Genomic DNA, 21,591 nt, shown 5'->3' with positions numbered 1-21,591 from the left:
AAGTAATCTGGATCCTTGGGGGCTTCCAGAGATTAAGTCACCTGCCAAAGAGTAAGCGCAGGATGGACCTTCAAGCAGCCAATGGAAAAAGATGCAGAGACCCACATCCAGACATCAGATGGAGATTGTGGAGTCTTATGGAAGAGTTGGATGGAGGATTGATGGAACAGAAAAGAGGACAGGGTACCACAGAATAACAAACAGAGTGAACTAACCTGGATACTTTGGTAGTTCCAAAGACTTAAACACCAACCAAAGAGCTATCACAGGCTAGACCTAGGGCCCCTGCAAATATGTAGCAGATGTGTAGCTTGGTCTTCATGCAGGTCTCCCAAGAACCAGATGGGGGTTGTCCCTGAATCTGTTATTGCTGGTTGGTCCTGTTTCCCTTACTGTACTTCCTTGTCTGGCCACAGTGGTTGAGGATGTGCCTATTCCTGTAGCGACTTGTGCGAGGTTGGAGGGAGTGATACTCAGATCAGGATCCCTTTGTCAAAAGAGAAGGGAGAGGGTAATTGAGGAAGGTCTTTGGTGAGAGGGTACTGGAAGGAGAGAGGTGCTGATATTGGCATGTGAAGTGAATAAATCAATAAATTTTAAAAATAAACCTTATATTTCAAGAACAGTGTAGTTTGTGTTTTAATTTTCTTTAATATACCTTTCTACACACAAAGTAAACGGATTTAACAGAAAAATTATAATTTCATGTATCAATTTAAGTGAGTGAGAGTTCTCAATATGTCATAATACATAGCTCTCATGACAATATATTGGATTATATTAAGGGACAATGTCCTTAATATAATCCAGAAAATAATCCAAAATTCACAGAAAAAAATCAAATATTTACTTTGCTGCCACACATTGACCTCAAAATCTTAATTATATGCTTTTCACTCCAAATAAACACAAAAGGACTGGCTGTGGCATGGCTATGGGGCACAATAATTTGGACATAGATTAATATTGGGCAATCCTTGAACTTCATCCTTGAGTAAAAGACAACAGTGTCCAAAATGTAGAGAACCACAAAGAAGCTCATGAGCAGCATGATGGTCCTGGTGGCCCTTTGCTCTGGGGAGGCTTTCGAAGAAAGGTTGGTGCTGTGAAGATACCAGGGCTGCTTCTTGTGCCTCCATAGGAGAGCTACCATGTACCTGCTGGACAGGGCCATGAGACCCATTAGAAAGGCTTCCCTGATGGACAGCATTGTGGAAAAGATGCTTGTTCTGGAGTAATTCAGAGGTAGAAGTGAGCAGGACTGAGTAACATACAGAAAATTCTGAGGTCAAGTTGGGGGTAGCAATAATCGATATGAAGAAGTGACTGCTGAAAGACATATAGAGAACACAGAGGAAAAGAAAGGCACCTGAGATGGGATGGGGAGATTTATGTTTAAACTTTTTTTATTCGATATATTTTTATTTACATTTCAAATGATTTCCCCTTTTCTAGCCCCCCACTCCCCAAAAGTCCCGTAAACCCCTTCTTTCCCCCTGTCCTCCCACCCACCCCTTCCCACTTCCCCGTTCTGGTTTTGCCGAATACTGCTTCACTGAGTCTTTCCAGAACAAGGGGCCACTCCTCCTTTCTTCTTGTACCTCATTTGATGTGTGGATTATGCCCTGGGTATTCCAGTTTTCTAGGTTAATATCCACTTATTAGTGAGTGCATACCATGAGTCACCTTTTGACTCTGGGTTACCTCACTTAGTATGATGTTCTCTAGCTCCATTCATTTGCCTAAGAATTTCATGAATTCATTGTTTCTAATGGCTGAATAGTACTCCATTGTGTAGATATACCACATTTTTTGCATCCACTCTTCTGTTGAGGGATACCTGGGTTCTATCCAGCATCTGGCAATTATAAATAGGGCTGCTATGAACATAGTAGAGCATGTATCCTTATTATATGGTGGGGAATCATCTGGGTATATGCCCAGGAGTGGTATAGCAGGATCTTCTGGAAGTGAGGTGCCCAGTTTTCTGAGGAACCGCCAGACTGATTTCCAGAGTGGTTGTACCAATTTGCAACCCCACCAGCAGTGGAAGAGTGTTCCTCTTTCTCCACACCCTCTCCAACACCTGCTGTCTCCTGAATTTTTAATCTTAGCCATTCTGACTGGTGTAAGGTGAAATCTCAGGGTTGTTTTGATTTGCATTTCCCTAATGACTAATGAAGTTGAGCATTTTTTAAGATGCTTCTCCACTATCCGAAGTTCTTCAGGTGAGAATTCTTTGTTTAACTCTGTACCCCATTTTTTAATAGGGTTGTTTGGTTTTCTGGAGTCTAACTTCTTGAGTTCTTTATATATATTGGATATTAGCCCTCTATCTGATGTAGGATTGGTGAAGATCTTTTCCCAGTTTGTTGGTTGCCGATTTGTCCTTTTGATGGTGTCCTTTGCCTTACAGAAACTCTGTAATTTTATGAGGTCCCATTTGTCAATTCTTGATCAGCTGTAGGAGCTCTCAAGGAGACAAGGATGGATCAATTCACATTCTTCTGCATGCTGACCTCCATTTGAACCAGCACCATTTGTTGAAAAGGCTATCTTTTTTCCATTGGATGTTTTCAACCTGCTTATTGGTTGTATTGAAAATGTATATATTCCTTCTTCTTAGGGTGGCCCAAAGATTAAATACTTTTTGTGGGAAGAAATATCTGGGAAGGGAAGCTTATTGGCTAAACCGTCAGGGCCTCAAAGTACCTCATTAGCAAGGCAAGCTCTGTTTTGGACTACATAACCAACATGGGGAGCTTAGCATGTTTCAGTCTAGAATTTGGGCATAGAGCAGGAAGGTGTATACAGTCTCTTGTGAGGACACCCAATTTTGAAGGTGTCAGAACTGCTCTACCTTACCAAGTTTCCTGGCATGGCCCACTGTCCCACAGAAAAGCAAAATCAATCAACATATAGAGTTGTGGATCCCAGGCTCAGTGAATCCATCTACCAAGAACTCCTGCAGCCAAGGCTCAGAGAAGACTGAAAATGATGGGTGGGAAGATTGAAGAGCTGGGTGATCAGGAAGTTTGCTGTGAACATGTTTCCTGGTTGTGTTAAGAAGATGTGGCTGCCTAAATGTGAGCTAACCAAGGACAACAATTAGAAATGCAAGGTACAGGAAACCCCACTGCTCAGCCTACACAAAGAACTACAGACAACTAAGGAAAGCTAAGAACAGGAGGAATCATCTTCTCCAAGGGAAAGTACACCAATTGTGTGGCCAAACCAAAAGTCTGCATGGAAAAAAATATATATAGGCAAAATTACACAGACTATGCATTTAAGAATATGGATTATGTAATCAAGAGAGTCCATTAAAGCAAAGGACATCAGGAGGATTATTTGGAAGGGTTGTGAGGGAGATAGGGGAATGGATAAATCATAGAATTATACTATAATCTTTATAAAAAATCGAATTATGAAATGATGCGATAGGGGAAATGCTAGAATTCATCAACACTGGGTAAGAATTTTCAGAGGTGGATAGTTGTGAAAACATTTCATAATTCGCCTTTGTAAAAATAGTTGAGAAGAAAGAAAGAGGCTTAAAGGGCAGAACAGGAGAACAAAATGCCCAGAAGAATTCTGAGCATTCCGTGATAGAGCAACTGTAAAGGCTTCAAATGATCAGGAGAACAGAAATAGAGCCCTGCTCTGCATGGAGCCAGAATTGATGACTGTATACACTTTGTCATCCTTCAGTGACACAAATAATTGGCAGCCTGAGATCTGTGGCATCAATAGGCTTCAAACAAGTGACCACTGTCAATGACTAGGGGAAGTAGAGAGCAAAATGGAAGAGGAAAATTTCTGCAAATCCACTTTATACTGGGTGCCTATGGCCCTGTGGGTATACTGCATCCAGAGAAGAGAAAGGCAGAGTGTTTGTGTCATCCTCTATAACATTGATGCAGCTTACCTACACCCTGGTGTTGAGTGACTGTGTAAAGGGCAGGATTGAAGGCAGGTCTGAGCAATACCTGTCTGTCCTTCTGTTTATGAAAGTGTGCTTGTTTTTGTCACTGTCACACAGCTCAGACTTACCATGCTAACATTGCTGTCACCCCTGCTGTGTCTCCCTGAACAGTGGACCAAGGCTTGGGAAGGTCAGCCTGACTGTTTCATGAAAGTAGATTCTGTTTAGAATGGAATTGCAATGGGCAATATTCTTTATCGAACAATTCTACTTGGACAACTACTTGGAAAACAGTGGGGGAGAGGCCACTGGAGCCTCATACAAGGAAAACAATCAGTAAGCAGATGTCAACACTGTGTCCAGGAAATTATGAAAAGGGACTGTAGGGGTATGATAGAGAAACTATGAGAAATACTGGGGCTAAGAGGAGGCAGAAAACCTTAATTGTCCTCTGGGCTTACAATTGCAGCTAGACTGTTGCAGTATTTAAAAGTACATCTTCAGAAACCAAAGAGAAGACAGTGTACTGTTTTGGTGAAGGGACTGGAAGTCCCAGAGAAGCTTTGTTCACATACCCAAAAGGAGTTTTGTCACATATATCTGCTGGAATTACAGAGACCAAACCATTCTTCAGAAGAAATTTTTCCTGTCAGCACATGAGATGTAATGGATCCCATGATGGAACAAGGAATTACAGGCCTCCTTCCCAGCAGCTTTGATGGTCTCTTTGTAACAAAAAGGGTGATAAATTTCTGTTTATCTCTTCCTAACCTCATGAGAAGGTACAGTTTGGAGAATTGTGGCAGCTGGTATGATAGACCAGTGTTATGGTTGCCCAGTGAAGCCTGTAAAAAATAATATTTTACAGACAGAGGCAAGAAAATGTCTCCGGGGAAGAACAGAACTCCCTCTTACATTCAGAAGCTGAACAGTTCTCCTAGGAACAGCCAGACTAATTTTCAGAGTGGTTGTACCAATTTGAATTCCCACCAGCAGTGGAGGAGTGTTCCTCTTTCTTCACATACTCACCAACACCTCCAGTCTCCTGAGTTTCTGACTGGTGTAAGGTGAAATCTCAGGGTTGTTTTGATTTGCATGTCCCTAGTGACAAATGATGTTGAGCAGTTTTTAAGATGCATCTCAACCATCTGAATTTCTTCAGGTGAAAATTCATTGTTTAGCTCTGTACCCCATTTTTTAATAGGGTTATTTGGTTTTCTGGGATCTAACTTCTTGAGTTCTTTGTATATATTGGATATTAGCCCTCTATCTGATGTAGGGTTGATGAACATCTTTTCCCAATTTGTTGGTTGCCAATTTGTCCTTTTAATGGTGTCCTTTTCCTTACAGAAACTTTGTAATTTTATGAGGTCCCATTTGTCAATTCTTGATCTTAGAGCATAAGCTATTGGTGTTCTGTTCAGAAACTTTCCCCTTTAACCGATGTCCTCAAGGGTCTTACCCAGAATCTTTTCTATTAGCTTCAGTGTGTCAGGTTTTAGGTGCAGGTCCTTGATCCATTTGGAGTTGAGATTAGTACAAGGAGATAAGGATGGATCAATTCGCATTCTTCTGCATGCTGACCTCCAGTTGTACCAGCACCATTTGTTGAAAAGGCTATCTTTTTTCCATTGGATGTTTTCAGTCCCTTTGTCAAGGATCAAGTGGCCATAGGTGTATTGGTTCATTTGTGGTTCTTTGATCCACCTGCCTGTCACTGTACCAATACCATGAAGTTTTTAACACTATTGCTCTGTAGTATTGCTTGAAGTCAGGGATACTGATTCCCCCAGGATTTCTTTTGTTGTTGAGAATAGTTTTAGCTATCCTGGGTTTTTCGTTATTCCAGATGAATTTGAGAATTGCTCTTTCTAACTCTCTGAAGAACTGAGTTGGGATTTTGATGGGAATTGCATTGAATCTGTAGATTGCTTTTGGCAAGATGGCCATTTTAACTATATTAATACTGCCAATCCACGAGCATGGCAGAGTTTTTCCATTTTCTGAGGTCTTCTTCCATTTCCTTCTTCAGAGACTTGAAGTTCTTGTCATATAGATCTTTCACAAGTTTGGTCAGAGTCACACCAAGGTACTTTATATTGTTTGTGGCTATTGTGAAGGGGGTCATTTCCCTAATTTCTTTCTCAGCCTGCTTATCCTTTGAGTATAGGAAGGCCACTGATTTGCTTGAGTTGATTTTATAACCTGCCACTTTGCTGAAGTTGTTTATCAGCTGTAGGAGTTCTCTGGTGGACATTTTTGGGTCACATAAGTAGGCTATCATATCATCTACAAATAGTGATAGTTTGACTTCTTCCTTTCCAATTTATATCCTTTTGACTTCCTTATGTCGTCTAATTGCCCTAGCTAGTACCTCAAGTACAATATTGAAAAGATAATGAGAGGGGGGCAGCCTTGTCTAGTCCTAGATTTTAGTGGGATTGCTTCAAGTTTCTTTCCATTTAATTTGATGTTAGCTACCGGCTTGCTGTATATTGCTTTTACTATGTTTAGGTATGGGCCTTGAATTCCTATTCTTTCCAAGACTTTAAGCATGAAAGGATGCTGAATTTTGTCAAATGCTTTTTCAACATCCAATGAAATGACCATGTGGTTTTTTTTTCTTTGAGTTTGTTTATGTAGTGGATAGCATTGAAGGATTCCATATATTGAACCATCCCTTCATCCCTGGGATGAAGCCTACTTGATCATGGTAGATGATGGTTTTGATGTGTTCTTGGATTCAGTTGGCAAGAATTTTATTGAGTATTTTTACATCGATGTTCATAAGGGAAATTGGTCTGTAGTTCTCTTTCTTTGTTGGATCTTTGTGTAGTTTTGGTATCATCATAATTGTGGCTTCATAGAACGAGTTGAGTTGTGTTGCTTCTGTTTCTATTTGGTGGAATAGTTTGGAGTTGTTGGTGTTGTCTTCCTTAAAGGTCTGATAGAATTCTGCACTGAAGCCATCTGGTCGTGTGCTTTTTTTTTTTTTAAGTTGGAAGACCTCCTATGACCCCTTCTATTTCTTTAGGGGTTATGGAACAGTTTAGATGATATATTTGATCCTGATTTAATTTTAGTAGTTGGTATCTGTCTAGGAAATTGTCCATTTCTTCCAGATTCTCCAGTTGGGTTGAGTATAGGCTTTTGTAGTAGGATCTGATAATTTTTTGAATCTCCTCAGTTTCTGTTGTTATATCCCCTTTTCGTTTCTAATTTTGTTAATTTGGATACTGTCTCTGTGCCCTTTGGTTAGTCTGGCTAAGGGTTTATATATCTTGTTGATTTTCTCAAAGAACCAGGTCCTGGTTTCATTGATTCTTTGTATGGTTCTCTTTGTTTCCACCTGCTTGATTTCTGCCCTGAGTTTGATGATTTCCTGTCTTCTCCTCCTGGGAGAATTAGCTTCTTTTTCTTCCAGAGCTTTCACATGTGCCATTAAGCTGCTAGTGTACACTTTCTCCCATTTCTTTTTGGAGGCACTCAGGGCTATGAGTTTTCCTCTTAGCACTGCTTTCATTGTATCCCAAAGATTTGGATAGGTTGTGCCTTCGTTTTTGTTAAATTCTAAAAAAGTCTTTGATTTCTTTCTTTATTTCTTCTTTGGCCAAGGTATCATTGAATAGAGTATTGTTCAGCCTCCATGTGTATGTGGGCTTTCTGTTGTTTGTGTTGCAATTGAAGACCACTCTTACTCCATAGTGATCTGATAGGAGGCATGGGATTAGTTCGATCTTCTTATATTTGTTGAGGTCTGTTTTGTGACCAGTTATATGTTTAGTTTTGGAGAAGGTACCATGAGGTGCTGAGAAAATGATATATTCTTTCGGTTTAGGGTGAAATATTCTATCAATATCAGTTAAATTCAATTGCTCCAAAGCTTCAATTAGTTTTACTGTGTCCCTGTTTAGTTTCTGTTTTCCTGAAAGGTCCATTGAGGAAAGTGGAGTCTTGAAGTGCGCCACAATTATTGTGTGGGGTGCAATGTGTACTTTGAGCTTTAGTAAAGTTTCTTTTATGAATGAGGGTGCCCTTGCATTTGGTGCATAGATGTTCAGAATTGAAAGTTCTTCTTGGTGGATTTTTCCTTTGACCGGCAAGAAGTGTCCTTCCAAGTCTCTTTTGATGACTTTAGGTTGAAAGTCAATTTTATCTGATATTAAAATGGCTATATGGGCTCATTTCCTGAGGCAATTTGCTTGTAAAATTGTCTTCCAGCCTTGTACTCTAAAGTAGTTTTTGTCTTGGACACTGAGGTGTGTTTCCTGTATGCAGCAAAATGTAGGGTCCTGTTTCCTTATCCAGTCTGTTGTTTTATGTCTTTTTATTGGGGAATTGAGTCCATTGATGTTAAGATATATTAAGAAATAATGATTATTACTTCCTGTCATTTTTTATGTTAATTTTATTCTTGTGTGGTTATCTTCTTTTGGGTTTGATGAAAGAAGTTTAATATGCTGCTTTTTCAAGGGTATAGTTTCCCTTTTTGTAATGGTGTTTTCCCCCTATTATCCTTTGTAGGGCTGGGATTGTGGAAAGATATAGTGTAAATTTGGTTTTGTCAGGGAATATCTTGGTTTCTCCATCTATAGTGATTGAGAGTTTTGCTGGATATAGTAGTCTTGGATGGCATTTGTGTTCTCTTAGAGTCTGCATGAGCTCCGCCCAGGATCTTCTAGCTTTCGTGGTCTCTGGTGAGAAGTCTGGTGTAATTCTGATAGGTCTTCCTTTATATTTTACTTGCCCTTTTTCTCTTACTGCCCTAAGTATACTTTCTTTGCTTAGTACATTTAGGGTTTTGATTATTATGTGACAGGAAGTATTTTTGTTCTGGTTCAGTATGTTTGGAGTTCTGTAGGCTTCTTGTATATTCATGGGCATCTCTCTCTTTAGGTTTTTTTTTTCCTTTTTTTATTCGATATATTTTTTATTTACATTTCAAATAATTTCCCCTTTTCTAGCCCCCCACTCCCCGAAAGCCCCATAAGCCCCCTTCTCTCCCTCTGTCCTCCCACCAACCCCTTCCCACTTCCCTGTTCTGGTTTTGCCCTATACTGTTTCACTGAGTCTTTCCAGAACAAGGGGCCACTCCTCCATTCTTCTTGTACCTCATTTGATGCGTGGATTATGCTTTGAGTATTCCAGTTTTTTAGGTTAATATCCACTTATTAGTGAGTGCATACCATGATTCATCTTTTGAGACTGCGTCACCTCACTTAGTATGATGTTCTCCAGCTCCATCCATTTGCCTAAGAATTTCATGAATTAATTGATTCTAATGGCTGAAAAGTACTCCATTGTGTATATATAACACATTTTTTGCATCCACTGTTCTGTTGAAGGATACCTGGGTTCTTTCCAGCTTCTGGCAATTATAAATAGGGCTGCTATGAACATAGTGGAGCAGGTATCTTTATTACATGCTAGGGAATCATCTGGGTATATGGCCAGGAGTGGTTTTCTGAGGAACTGCCAGACTGATTTCCAGAGTGTTTGTATCAATTTGCAACCCCACTAGCTGTGGAGGAGTGTTTCTCTTTCTCCATATCCTGGCCCACACCTGCTGTCTCCTGAGTTTTTAATCTTAGCCATTCTGACTGGTGTAAGGTGAAATCTCAGGGTTGTTTTGATTTGCATTTCCCTAATGACTAATGATGATGACCATTTTTTAAGACACTTCTCTGCCATCTAAAGTTCTTCAGGTGAAAATTCTTTTTTTAACTCTGTACCCCACCTTTTAATAGGGTTATTTGGTTTTCTGGAGTCTAACTTCTTGAATTCTTTACATATATTGTATATAAGCCCTCTATCTGATGTAGGGTTGGTGAAGATCTTTTCCCAATTTGTTGTTGCCGATTTGTCCTTTTAATGGTGTCCTTTGCCTTACAGAAACTTTGTAATTTTTTGAGGTCCCATTTGTCAATCCTTGATCATAGAGCATACGCTATTGGTGATCTGTTCAGAAACTTTCCCCCTGTACTGATGTCCTCAAGGGTCTTCCCCAGTTTCTTTTCCATTAGCTTCAGTGTGTCAGGTTTTAGGTGCAGGTCCTTGATCCATTTGGAGTTGAGATTAGTACAAGGAGACATGGATGGATCAATTCACATTCTTCTGCATGCTGACCTCCAGTTGAACCAGCACCATTTGTTGAAAAGGCTATCTTTTTTCCATTGGAGGTTTTCGGCCCCTTTGTCGAGGATCAAGTGGCCATAGGTGTGTGGGTTCATTTCCGGATCTTCAATCCTGTTCCACTGATCCGCCTGCCTGTCACTGTACCAATACCATGAAGTTTTTAACACTATTGCTCGGTAATATTGCTTGAGGTCAGGGATACTGATTCCCCCAGGATTTCTTTTGTTGTTGAGAATAGTTTTAGCTATCCTGGGTTTTTTGTTATTCCAGATGAATTTGAGAATTGCTCTTTCTAACTCTGTGAAGAATTGAGTTGGGATTTTGATGGGTATTGAATCTGTAGATTGCTTTTGGCAAAATGGCCATTTTAACTATATTAATCTGGCCGATCAATGAGCATGGGAGGTTTTTCCATTTTTTTGAGGTCTTCTTTCATTCCCTTCTTCAAGTCTTGAAGTTCTTGTCATATAGATCTTTCACATGTTTGGTAAGAGTCACCCTAAGGTACTTTATACTGTTTGTGGCTATTGTGAAGGGGGTCATTTCCCTAATTTCTTTCTCAGCCTGCTGATCCTTTGATTATAGGAAGGCCACTGATTTGCTTGAGTTGATTTTATAACCTGCCACTTTGCTGAAGTTGTTTATCAGCTGTAGGAGTTCTCTAGTGGAATTTTTTGGGTCACTTAGGTAGACTATCATATCATGTGCAAATAATGATAGTTTGACTTCTTCCTTTCCAATTTGTATCCCTTTGACCTCCTTTTGTTGTCTAATTGCCCGAGCTAGTACCTCAAGTACAATATTGAAAAGATAAGGAGAAAGGGAGCAGGCCTGTCTAGTCCCTGATTTTAGTGGGATTGCTTCAAATTTCTCTTCATTTAGTTTGATGCTGGCTACTGGTTTGCTGTATATTGCTTTTAAAATGCTTGGTTGGGTCTTGATTTCCTGTTCTTTCCAAGACTTTAAGCATGAAAGGATGCTGAATTTTGTCAAATGCTTTTTCAGCAACCAAGGAAATGACCATGTGGTTTTTTTCTTTGAGTTTGTTTAAGTAGTGGATTGCATTGATGGATTTCCGTATATTGAACCAACCCTGCATCCCTGGGATAAAGCATACTTGATCATGGTGGATGATCATTTTTATGTGTTCTTGGATTCAGTAGGCAGGAATTTTATTGAGTATTTTTGCATCCATGTTCATAAGGGAAATTGGTGTGAAGTTTTCTTTCTTTGTTGGATCTTTGTGTGGTTTTGGTATCAGCATAATTGTGGCTTCATAGAAGGAATTGGGTAGTGTTCCTTCTGTTTTTATTTTGTGGAATAGTTTGAAAAGTATTGGTTAGGTCTTCTTTGAAGGTTTGATAGAATTCTGCACAGAAGCCATCTGGTCCTGTGCATTTTTTTCATTGGAAGACTTTCTATGACCCCTTCTATTTCTTTAGGGGTTATGGGACTGTTTAGATGATCTATTTGGTCCTGATTTAATTTTGGTATTTGGCATCTGTCTAGGAAATTGTCCATTTCCTCCAGATTCTCCAGTTGTGTTGAGTATAGGTTTTTGTAGTAGGATCTGATGATTTCTTGGATTTCCTCAGTTTCTGTTGTTATATCCCCCTTTTCATTTCTAATTTTGTTAATTTGGATACTTTCTCTGTGCCCTTTGGTCAGTCTGACTAAGGGTTTATCTATCTTGTTGATTTTCTCAAAGAACCAGCTCCTGGATTCATTGATTCTTTGTATGGTTCTCTTTGTTTCCACTTGATTGATTTCAGCCCTGAGTTTGATGATTTCATGTCTTCTACTCCTGGGTGAATTGGCTTCTTTTTGTTCCAGGGCTTTCACGTGTGTCAGCTGCTAGTGTATGCTCTCTCCATTTTCTTTTTGGAAGAACTCAGGGCTATGAGTTTTCCTCTTAGCACTGCTTTCATTGTGTCCCAAAGATTAGGGTATGTTGTACCTTCATTTTCATTAAATTCTAAAAAGTCTCTGATTTCTTTCTTTATTTCTTCTTTGATCAAGGTTTCATTGAGTAGAGTATTGTTCAGCCTCCATGTGTATGTGGGCTTTCTGTTGTTTGTGTTGCTATTGAAAACCACTCTTACACCATAGTGATCTGATAGGAGGCATGGGATTAGTTCAATCTTCTTATATTTGTTGATGTCTGTCTTGTGACCAATTATATGTTTAATTTTGGAGAAGGTACCATGAGGTGCTGAGAAAACGATATATTCTTTTGCTTTAGGGTGAAATGTTCTATAAATATCAGTCAAATCCAATTGGTCCAAAGCTTCAATTAGTTTTACTGTGTCCCTGTTTAGTTTCTGTTTTCCTGATTGGTCCATTGAGGAGAGTGGAGTGTTGAAGTCCCCCACAATTATTGTGTTAGTTGCAATGTGTGCTTTGAGCTTTAGTAAAGTTTCTTTTATGAATGAGAGTGCCCTTGCATTTGGTGCATAGATGTTCAGAATTGAAAGTTCTTCTTGGTGGATTTTTCCATTGACAAGTAAGAAGTGTCCTTCTGTGTCTCTTTTGATTACTATAGGTTGAAAGTCAGTTTTATCTGATATTAGAATGGCTACTTATGCTCGTTTCCTGAGACCATTGGCTTGTAAAATTGTCTTCCAGCTTTTTACTCTAAGGTAGTTTTTGTCTTTGACACTGAGGTGTGTCTCCTGTATGCAGCAAAATGTGGGGTCCTGTTTCCTTATCCAGTCTGTTTGTCTATGTCTTTTTATTGGAGAATTGAGTCCATTGATGTAAAGAGATATTAAGGAATAGTGATTATTACGTCCTGTCATTTTTGATGTCATTTTTATATTTGAGTGGTTATCTTCTTTTGGGTTTGATGAAGGAAGGTAACTATCTTGCTTTTTCCAGTGTAGTTTCCCTCCTTGTATTGGAGTTTTCCTCCTATTATTCTTTGCAGAACTGGGTTTGTGGAAAGATATTGTGTAAATTTGGTTTTGTCAGGGAATATCTTGGTTTCTCCCTCTATAGTGAATGAGAGTTTTGCTAGGTATAGTAGTCTTGGCTGACATTTGTGTTCTCTTAGAGAGTCTGCATGAGATCTGCCCAGGATCTTCTAGCTTTCATGGTCTCTGGTGAGAAGTCTGGTGTAATTCTGATAGGTCTTCCTTTATATTTTACTTGCCCTTTTTCTCTTACTGCCCTAAGTATTCTCTCTTTGTTTAGTACATTTGGGGTTTTGATTATTATGTGACGGGAGGTATTTCTGTTCTGGTCCAGTCTGTTTGGAGTTCTGTAGGCTTCTTGAATATTCATGGGCATCTCTCTCTTTAGGTTAGGGAAGTTTTCTTCCATAATTTTGCTGAAGATATTTGCTGGCCCTTTAACTTGTAAATCTTCACTCTCATCAATGCCTATATTCCTTAGATTTGGCTTTCTCATTGTGTCCTGGATTTCCTTGATGTTTTGGGTTACAAGATTTTTGCATTTTTCATTTTCTTTAACTGTTGAGTCCATGGTTTCTATGGTATCTTCGGCAGCTGAGATTCTTTCTTCTATCTCTTGTATTCTGTTGTTGATATTTGCATCTATGGTCCCTGATTTCTTCCCAAGGTTTTCTATCTCCAAAGTTGTCTCCCTTTGTGCTTTCTTAGTTGTTTCTACTTCTGTTTTTAGATCCTGGAAGTTTTTGCTCAGTTCTGTCATTTGCTTGTTTGTGTTTTCCTCTAATTCTTTAAGAGATTTTTTGTGTTTCCTCTTTCATGACTTCTGCCTGTTTATCAAAGTTCTCCTGTATTTCTTTAAGTGATTTTTGCGTTTCCTCCTTATTGGCTTTTGTATTCTCCTGAATTTCTTTCAATGATTTTTATGTTTCCCTTCTAAGAGCTTCTAATTTTTGATCCATTTTCTCCTGAATTTCTTTAAGTATGTCCTTCATGTGTTCCTGTACCAGCATCATGACCAGTGATTTTAAATCCAAATCTTGTTTTTCTGGTGTTTTGGGGTATCCAGGACTTGCTATTGTTGGAGAATTGGGTTCAGATGCTGCCATAATGCCTTGGTTTCTGTTAGTAATGTTCCTACGTTTGCCTTTAGCCATCTAGTTCACCCAGGTGTTAGATGGTCTTATTGTCACTGGCTGATGCTTCAACCTACTGTGGACCTTTAAAGTTATTTCTGCAACACTGGATGACTGGGTTTCCTCTGGCACAGATTACTGATATGGTGCCTTCCTCTTTTGTGCCTTTGGAGCCCTGCTCAGTCTTGCCTCAAGCAATGTTATACTTAGGTTATCAAGGTCAACCAGGTGTTCTCTGTATGCTCTATTATGGAGCCAAGATGGTGTGGTGGGGGTCACTTCCTCTGTTGATTCTCACATAGGACACAGGTCCTGCGAAGGACTGGCTTGCAGATGAACCGCCTATGTGCTCAGTTCCTTAGTGCAGGCAGACCCCTGTAGATTTGCACCTCCAGAGATCTAAAGCTCAGGGTGATCCAGTACCTAGTGACGCTTTTCTGTCCTGGCAGGCAGCAAATATGGCCACAGGTAATCTCTTCCTCTGCTGCTCTCTGGGCAGGACACAGGTCCCATATCCAGCGGACTGGCAGACGAACCTCCTATGTGCTCAGTTCTTTGGTGCAGGCAGACCCCTGGCGGTTTGCACCACCAGAGATCTAAAGCTCAGGGTGATACAGTACCTAGTGACCCTTTTCTGTCCCAACAGGTGGCAAATATGGCCATGGGGCTTCTCTCCTTCTGCAGCTCTCTGGGCAGGACACAGGCCCCACTCCCGGTGGGCTGGCAGACAAACCGCCTATGTGCTTAGTTCCTTGGTGCAGGCAGACCCCTGGCGGTTTGCACCACCAGAGATCTAAAGCTCAGGGTGATATAGTACCTAGTGACCCTTTTCTGTTCTGGCAGGCAGCGAATATGGCCGCGGGGCTTCTCTCCCATTTTCATAAAAATTTTTGTTGCTAATTTACAACTGTAATTTTTAATTGTAATGAATATTTTTATTTATCATATAGTTTTGTCTACCTTTCAATCATCTAAATTTAGTTTTTGTGAGAATAGCTTCTAAGTATCACCTATGGCCAATTTTCCAGTGACTGTGCAAGGCAGGTCCAGCCAAGAGTGCATGGGGCACAGGAGCAGCTGGGACAGCGTCCTTCCAGTAGACATCTGCACCCAAGAGCTGGCCTGTTCCACGGCCCTCTGTGCCAGGGGAGAACTGGTTTCCCAAGGGTGCTGAGACAGGCTTGCAGGTCCACATGAAGGAAAATCTCTAAACAGAGACAGCTGGACCAACTAATACCAGAGACAACCAGATGGAGAAAGGCAAATACACGAACATTACCAACAGAAACCAAGGCAAGATGGTATCATGGTATCATCCAAACCCAGTTCTTCCACAACAGCAATTCCTAGATATCCCAACACACTGGAAAAGCAAGATTTGTATTTAAAATCACATCTCATGATGCTGATAGAGGACTTCAAGAAGGACATAAATAACTCCCTTAAAGAAATACAGGAGAGCACAGGTATACAGATAGAAGAACTTAAAGAGGAAACACAACAATCCCCTAAAGAATTATAGGAAAACACAAACAGGTGAAGGAATTGAACAAAACCATCCAGGATTTAAAAATGGAACTAGAAACAATAAAGAAATCATGAAGGAAGACAATCCTGGAGATAGAAAGCCTAGGAAATCAGGAGTCATACATGCAAGCACCACCAATAGAATACAAGAGACAGAGGAAAGGATATCAGGTGCAGAAGATAACATAGAAAACATTGACACAACAGTCAAAGAAAATGCAAAATGCAAAAAGATCCAAACCCAAAACATCCAGGAAATTCAGAACACAATGAAAATACCATATCTAAGATTATAGGTATAGAATAGAGCAAAGAATTCCATGTTAAAAGGCTGGTAAATATCTTCAACAAAATTATGGAAGAAACCTTTCCTAACCTAACAAGAAGCCTACAGAACTCAGAATAGATTGGACTAGAAAAGAAATTCCACCTGGCACATAATAATCAAAACACCAAATGCACTAAATAAAGAAAGAATATTAAAAGCAGTAATGGGAAAAGGTCAATAACATGTAAAGGCAGACCTATCATAATTATACCAGACTTCTTACCAGAGACTGGGAAAGCTAGAAGATCCTGGGCAGATCTCATAGAAACCCTAAGAGAATACAAATGCCAACCCAGGCTCCTATACCCAACAAAACTCTCTCAATTACCATAGATGGAGAAACCAAGGTATTCCATGACAAAAATAAATTTACACAATATCTTTCCACAAATACAGTGCTTGATAGGATTATAAATGGAAAACTCCAACAAAAAGGGGAACTAAACACTAGAAAATGCAAGAAAATAAACTTTTCATAACAAACCAAAAAGAAGATAGCCACATAAACATAATTTTACTTCTAATAACAAAATAACAGGAAACGATGATCACTTTCCCATAATATCATTTCATATCATTGGACTCAATTCCCCAATAAAAAGACATAGACTAACAGACAGGAAATGCAAAGAGGTCCCATCATTTGCTGCATACAGGAAAGTCACCTCAGGGACAAAGACAGACACTACCTCAGAGTAAAAGGCTGGAAAACACTTTTCCAAGCAAATGGTGCCAAGAAACAAGCTGGAGTAGCCATTCTAATATCAAATAAAATCAACTATCAACCAAATGCTACCAAAATGATAAGGAAGGGCCCTTCATATCCATCAAAGAGAAAAATCTACGAAAAAGAACTCTCAATTCTGAACATCTATGCTGCAAATGCAAGGGCACCCACATTCATTAAAAAAAACACGTTACTAAAGTTCAAAGCACACATTGCACCTCATACAATGAGAGTGGGAGACTTCAACACCCCACTTTCAGCAATGGAAAGATCATGGAAACATAAAATAAACAGAAAGACAGTGAAACAAACAGAAGTATGAACCAAGTAGACTTAACAGATATCTATAGAACATTTTATCCTGAAACAAAAGAAGATACCTTCTTTTCAGCAACTCATGGTGCCTTCTTGAAAATTGTCCACATAATTGGTCACAAAGCAGGCCAAAATAGATATACTAATATTGTAATAATCCCATGTCCCTTGTCAGATCACCACAGATGAAGGCTGGTCTTCAATAACAGCAAAAATCAGAGAAAGGCTACATATATGGGGAAACTGAACAAAACAATATTCAATGAGAACATGGTCAAGGAAGAAATAAAGAAAGAAATTAAAGATGTTTTAGAATGCAATGAAAACTAAGGCATAGAATACCCAAACTTATGGGACACAACAAAAGCGGTAATAAGAGGAAAAGTCATAGCTCTGAGTGTCTCCAAAAAGAAACTGGAAAGAGCATACACTAGCAGCTTGACAGAACATTGGAAGTCTCTAAAACAAAAAGCAGCAAATATACCCAAGAGGAGTAGAGAGCAGGAAATAATCAAACTCACAGCTGAAATCAACCAAGTTGAAACAAAAAGAACTATACAAAGAATCAACCAAACCATGAGCTGGTTTGATAAAACCAACAAGATAGAAAAACCCTTAGCCAAACTAAACAGAGGCCACAGAGACAGTATCCAAATAAACAAAATCAGAAATGAAAAGAGAGGCATAACAACAGGTCCTGAGGAAACCCAAACATAGTACTTCCTGAGGACCTAGCTATACCACTCCTGAGAATATATCTAGAAGGTGCTCCAACAGGTAATAAGGACACATGATCCACTATGTTCATAGCAGCCTTGTTTATAATAGCCAGAAGCTGGAAAGAACCCAGATGTCCCTCAACAGAGGAATGAATACAGAAAAGGTGGTACATTTACACAATGGAATACTATTCACCTATTAAAAACAATGAATTTATGAAACACTTTGGCAAATGAATGGAACTAGAAAATATCATCCTGAGTGAGGTAACCCAATCACAAGTGAGCACACATGGCATGCACTCTCTGATAAGTGGATATTAGCCCCAAACCTCAGAATGCCCAAGATATAATTCACAGACCACTTGAAGTTCAAGAAGAAGGAAAATCAAAGTGTGGACATTGATCCTTCTTAGAAGGGGGATCAAAATACCCATGGGAGGTAATGCAGAGATAAAGTGTGGAACAGACTTAAGGAAAAGCAATTTAGAGATAGACCCACCTGGGAATCTATTTCACATGCAGACACCAACTCAGATACTATTGCAGATGCCAACAAGTGCTAGCTGACAGGAGTATTATATAGCTATCTCCTGAGAGGTTCTGCCAGTGCCTGACAAATACAAAAGTTGATGCTCACAGCCAACCATTGGACTGAGCACAGGATCCCCAATGGAGTAGCTATAGAAAGGACCCAAGAAGCTGAAGGGGTTTAAAGCCCCAGAGGAGAACAACAACATGAACAAACCAGTACTCCCAGAGCTCCCAGAGACTAAGCCACCAACCAAAGAGTACACATTGAGGGAGACATGGATCCAGCCACATATGTATAAGAAGATGGCCTTTTCAGACATCAATGTGAGGAGATGCCATTGGACTTGTGAAGGCTTGATGCCCTAGGACAGGAAAGCTGGAATGAGTGGGTTGGTGAGCAGAGGGAGGGGGAGGGAATAGGGAGTCTTCAGAGGGGAAAGAAGGAAAGGAGATAACATTTGAAATGTAAATAAAGCAAATATCCAATAAAAAGAAGCCTATGGCCAATGTGATGAGAAAGGAAATATGAGATGGGACATAGAGGAGAGAAGTGCACTGGATACAGATACTCTGTCCAGCCCAGCCTACATGGAGCTCAGCAGCCTGATATCTGGGCACACTGCCACCTATTACTGTGCCTGACACAGTGTCACAGCCTGCATCTGAGGTGTGTCAAAAACACTGAGGGAGGAGGAAATTGTCATGGGGCAGAGAGGACAGAAAAGCTTAGTCTGAAAACATGCTTAAAATTGTGTTTTAGTATTAAGGAATGGAGCAAGAAGACTAAGGATTAATTCTTAATCTGTAAGGAAATTTATTAGTCTCCTTGCATGTAAGAATCGGAGAGAAGCAGTATAAACTAGTGAACTTGTTCCATATTTTAAAAATTAATGTGAGTTTTTGGTTTCTTATTCAAGCTGCCATGCCTGCTGCTTCCAGGTATGCTTTCCCACCATGATGCCATCATTAGCCAAATGAACTGGAACATTTTAAAGAGGTTAAGAAAGATCTGACTAATTGGTGGTTCTATAGGAAACTAGCCAAGTCATGAATGAATGTGAGTAAGTTGACATTGGCACAGCTCTGTCAATGACCAGTGGCTCAGATCCAACTAAGAGCAAAACTTCCCTGAGTAAAGCTCTGTGGAATGACAAAGCCTTCCTCTGCTCCAAGTAGAACTGTCCTCAGTGTGTGCAGAGAATATTCACCATAGCTTCTCCTTCCCCAGATGTTTACAGCCTGAAGACCTCACCCCCTACAGAGCCAGTTACTCCTGAGATCAATTAAAACTGCCTCCCTATTCAACTGTAGGCAATACTTCTCCTCTCTGCTCAATTGCACACAATAACATGCTTCCTTGTTTATCTGTATTAAATCACACTACTTCTTTTCTCCACTGAATATAACATACACACTCAGCTTTTGAGGTGCCTTGGCTTCTTCATCAGAGATACGAGGCCAATCCCAGCCTTTCTTTATGTGTTTGTGTGCCTGTCCTTATTTACTCACTGCCCCTAGTCTGGTGGGACCCAAGATGGAAGGAAGTGGCTCAAGGTGAACCAAAATATTACCAGAAGATGAGGCTTTACATCAATGCATATGCTACCAAGTCAAGGGATAAAAACAAGGACATGAATAAAGGGAGAAGCTGATCACTCTCCAGCTGGTTAAGAGACACTGAGGCTCCATAATTCTTTTAAAGCTGTTACTACATAAATTCGAGTCAAAAAAGTGGGACATGAAAGTTACATCATGAGTTTTTTAGTGGAAATACTTCTAAAATTGGCATAGCTGAATGTAAAAGCTTTAAACTGGGTGTAAATACTTCCATCATCTTTTCTGACTGTGTTGTTGTCTGTGGGAGCAAACTGAGACCCACCAGCATCATTTCAGTTGCTTCATATCCCAGATTGCTTCCCTGTTGCTGTCATAAAATACTGTGTCCAAAAGCAGCAGAAAGACAATAATTTGTTTCAGCTTACAAGGTACAGGCCATTGGTGAGGAAAGCCAGGGCAGTAGCTCAAGAGGGAACTGAAACAGAAACTACAGAAGAAAACTGCCTGCTGCCTTTTTGCCCATCACTTCCTTAGCTACCTTTCTTACTGAGAACCCTGTAGGTGACTCCAAACTGTATCAAGTTGACAATTCAAAATAACCACAAGATTTTATTTTGCCAACTTTGGAGCATGTTGCAAGGTCTGCTCCCATAGTATATAGAGATCCCTACAGTGTTCTGCTCGTGAGGTTTTAGTAAGTGTGACGAAGGCTAGGATCATGTGGGAAGAGAGAACCTCAATCCAACACCAGATTGTCTGGTGAGCTAACCTGTGGGATATTTCCTTGATTAATGATTGATTTGGTAGGGTCCATTCACTGTGGATGGTGCATCTTGAGCAGGTGGTACATGAGAACAAGCCATCAGAAGTAGCAGTAAGCAAGCAATGTTCCCTTATGGCTTCTGCTTCAGTTCCTGCCTCAATATTCCTGCCCTGAGTTTCTGGCCTGACTTCCCTTAGTTATGGCCTGTGGTATGCAAAATATGCTGAAATAAGCTTTCCCCCCCAAGTTGTTTCTGGTCATGGTTTTAACAAAACAGAAAGTAAAGAGAATACCTGAGATTACCACTGACCACATACAACACTATACAACGACTCTGTCGTTCTTTGATTCTTTTATTCATTCTTTTTTTAAATTGGATAATTTATTTATTTATATTTCAAATGTTATCCCCTTTCCTGGTTTCCCCTCTGAAAACTCACATCCTACTCCCTTACCCTGCTTCTATGAGGGTCCAGTGGCCTCTCCTCTCATTGATGTCTGAAGTGGTCATCTTCTACTACATATGTAGCTGGAGCCATGGGTCCCTCCATGTGTACTCTTTGGTTGATGGTTTAGTCCCTTGGAGCACTGGGGGTACTGGTTGGTACATATTATTGTTCCTACTGGAGAGCTGCAAACTACTTCAGCTCCTTGGGTCCTCTCTCTAGCTGCTCCATTTGGGAACCTATTCTCATTCTATTGGTTGGCTGTGAGCCATGGGTGTTTTGATCCACTTACCAATAAGGATCAAAGTATTCACACTTTGGTCTTCCTTCATCTATAGCTTCACGTGGTCTGAGTTGTATCTTGGGTATTCTGAGCTTTTGGGTTAATATCCACTTATCGGTGATTGCATACCGTTTTGATCTTAGCCATTCTGACTGGTGTAAGGTGGAATCTCTGGGTCATTTTGACTTGTATTTCCCTGATGACTAAGGATGTTTAACATTTCTTAAGTTCTTCTATGTCATTCCAGTTTCCTCAGTTGAGAATTCTCAGTTTATCTCTGTTCCCCA

General features: G+C 40.0%; 1 pseudogene; it reads right to left on the bottom strand.

Moving 5' to 3' along the window:
* Positions 1–838: 838 nt before the first annotated feature.
* On the bottom strand, positions 839–2,880 carry LOC127678050 (vomeronasal type-1 receptor 44-like; annotated as a pseudogene).
* Between the last annotated feature and the right edge of the window lie 18,711 nt (positions 2,881–21,591).

This window comes from Apodemus sylvaticus, chromosome 2 (assembly GCF_947179515.1).
Source record: "Apodemus sylvaticus chromosome 2, mApoSyl1.1, whole genome shotgun sequence".
Taxonomy (NCBI): Eukaryota; Metazoa; Chordata; class Mammalia; order Rodentia; family Muridae; genus Apodemus; species Apodemus sylvaticus.
Note: the sequence above shows the minus strand (reverse complement) of the source record. Positions and strands in the feature narration are given on the sequence as shown.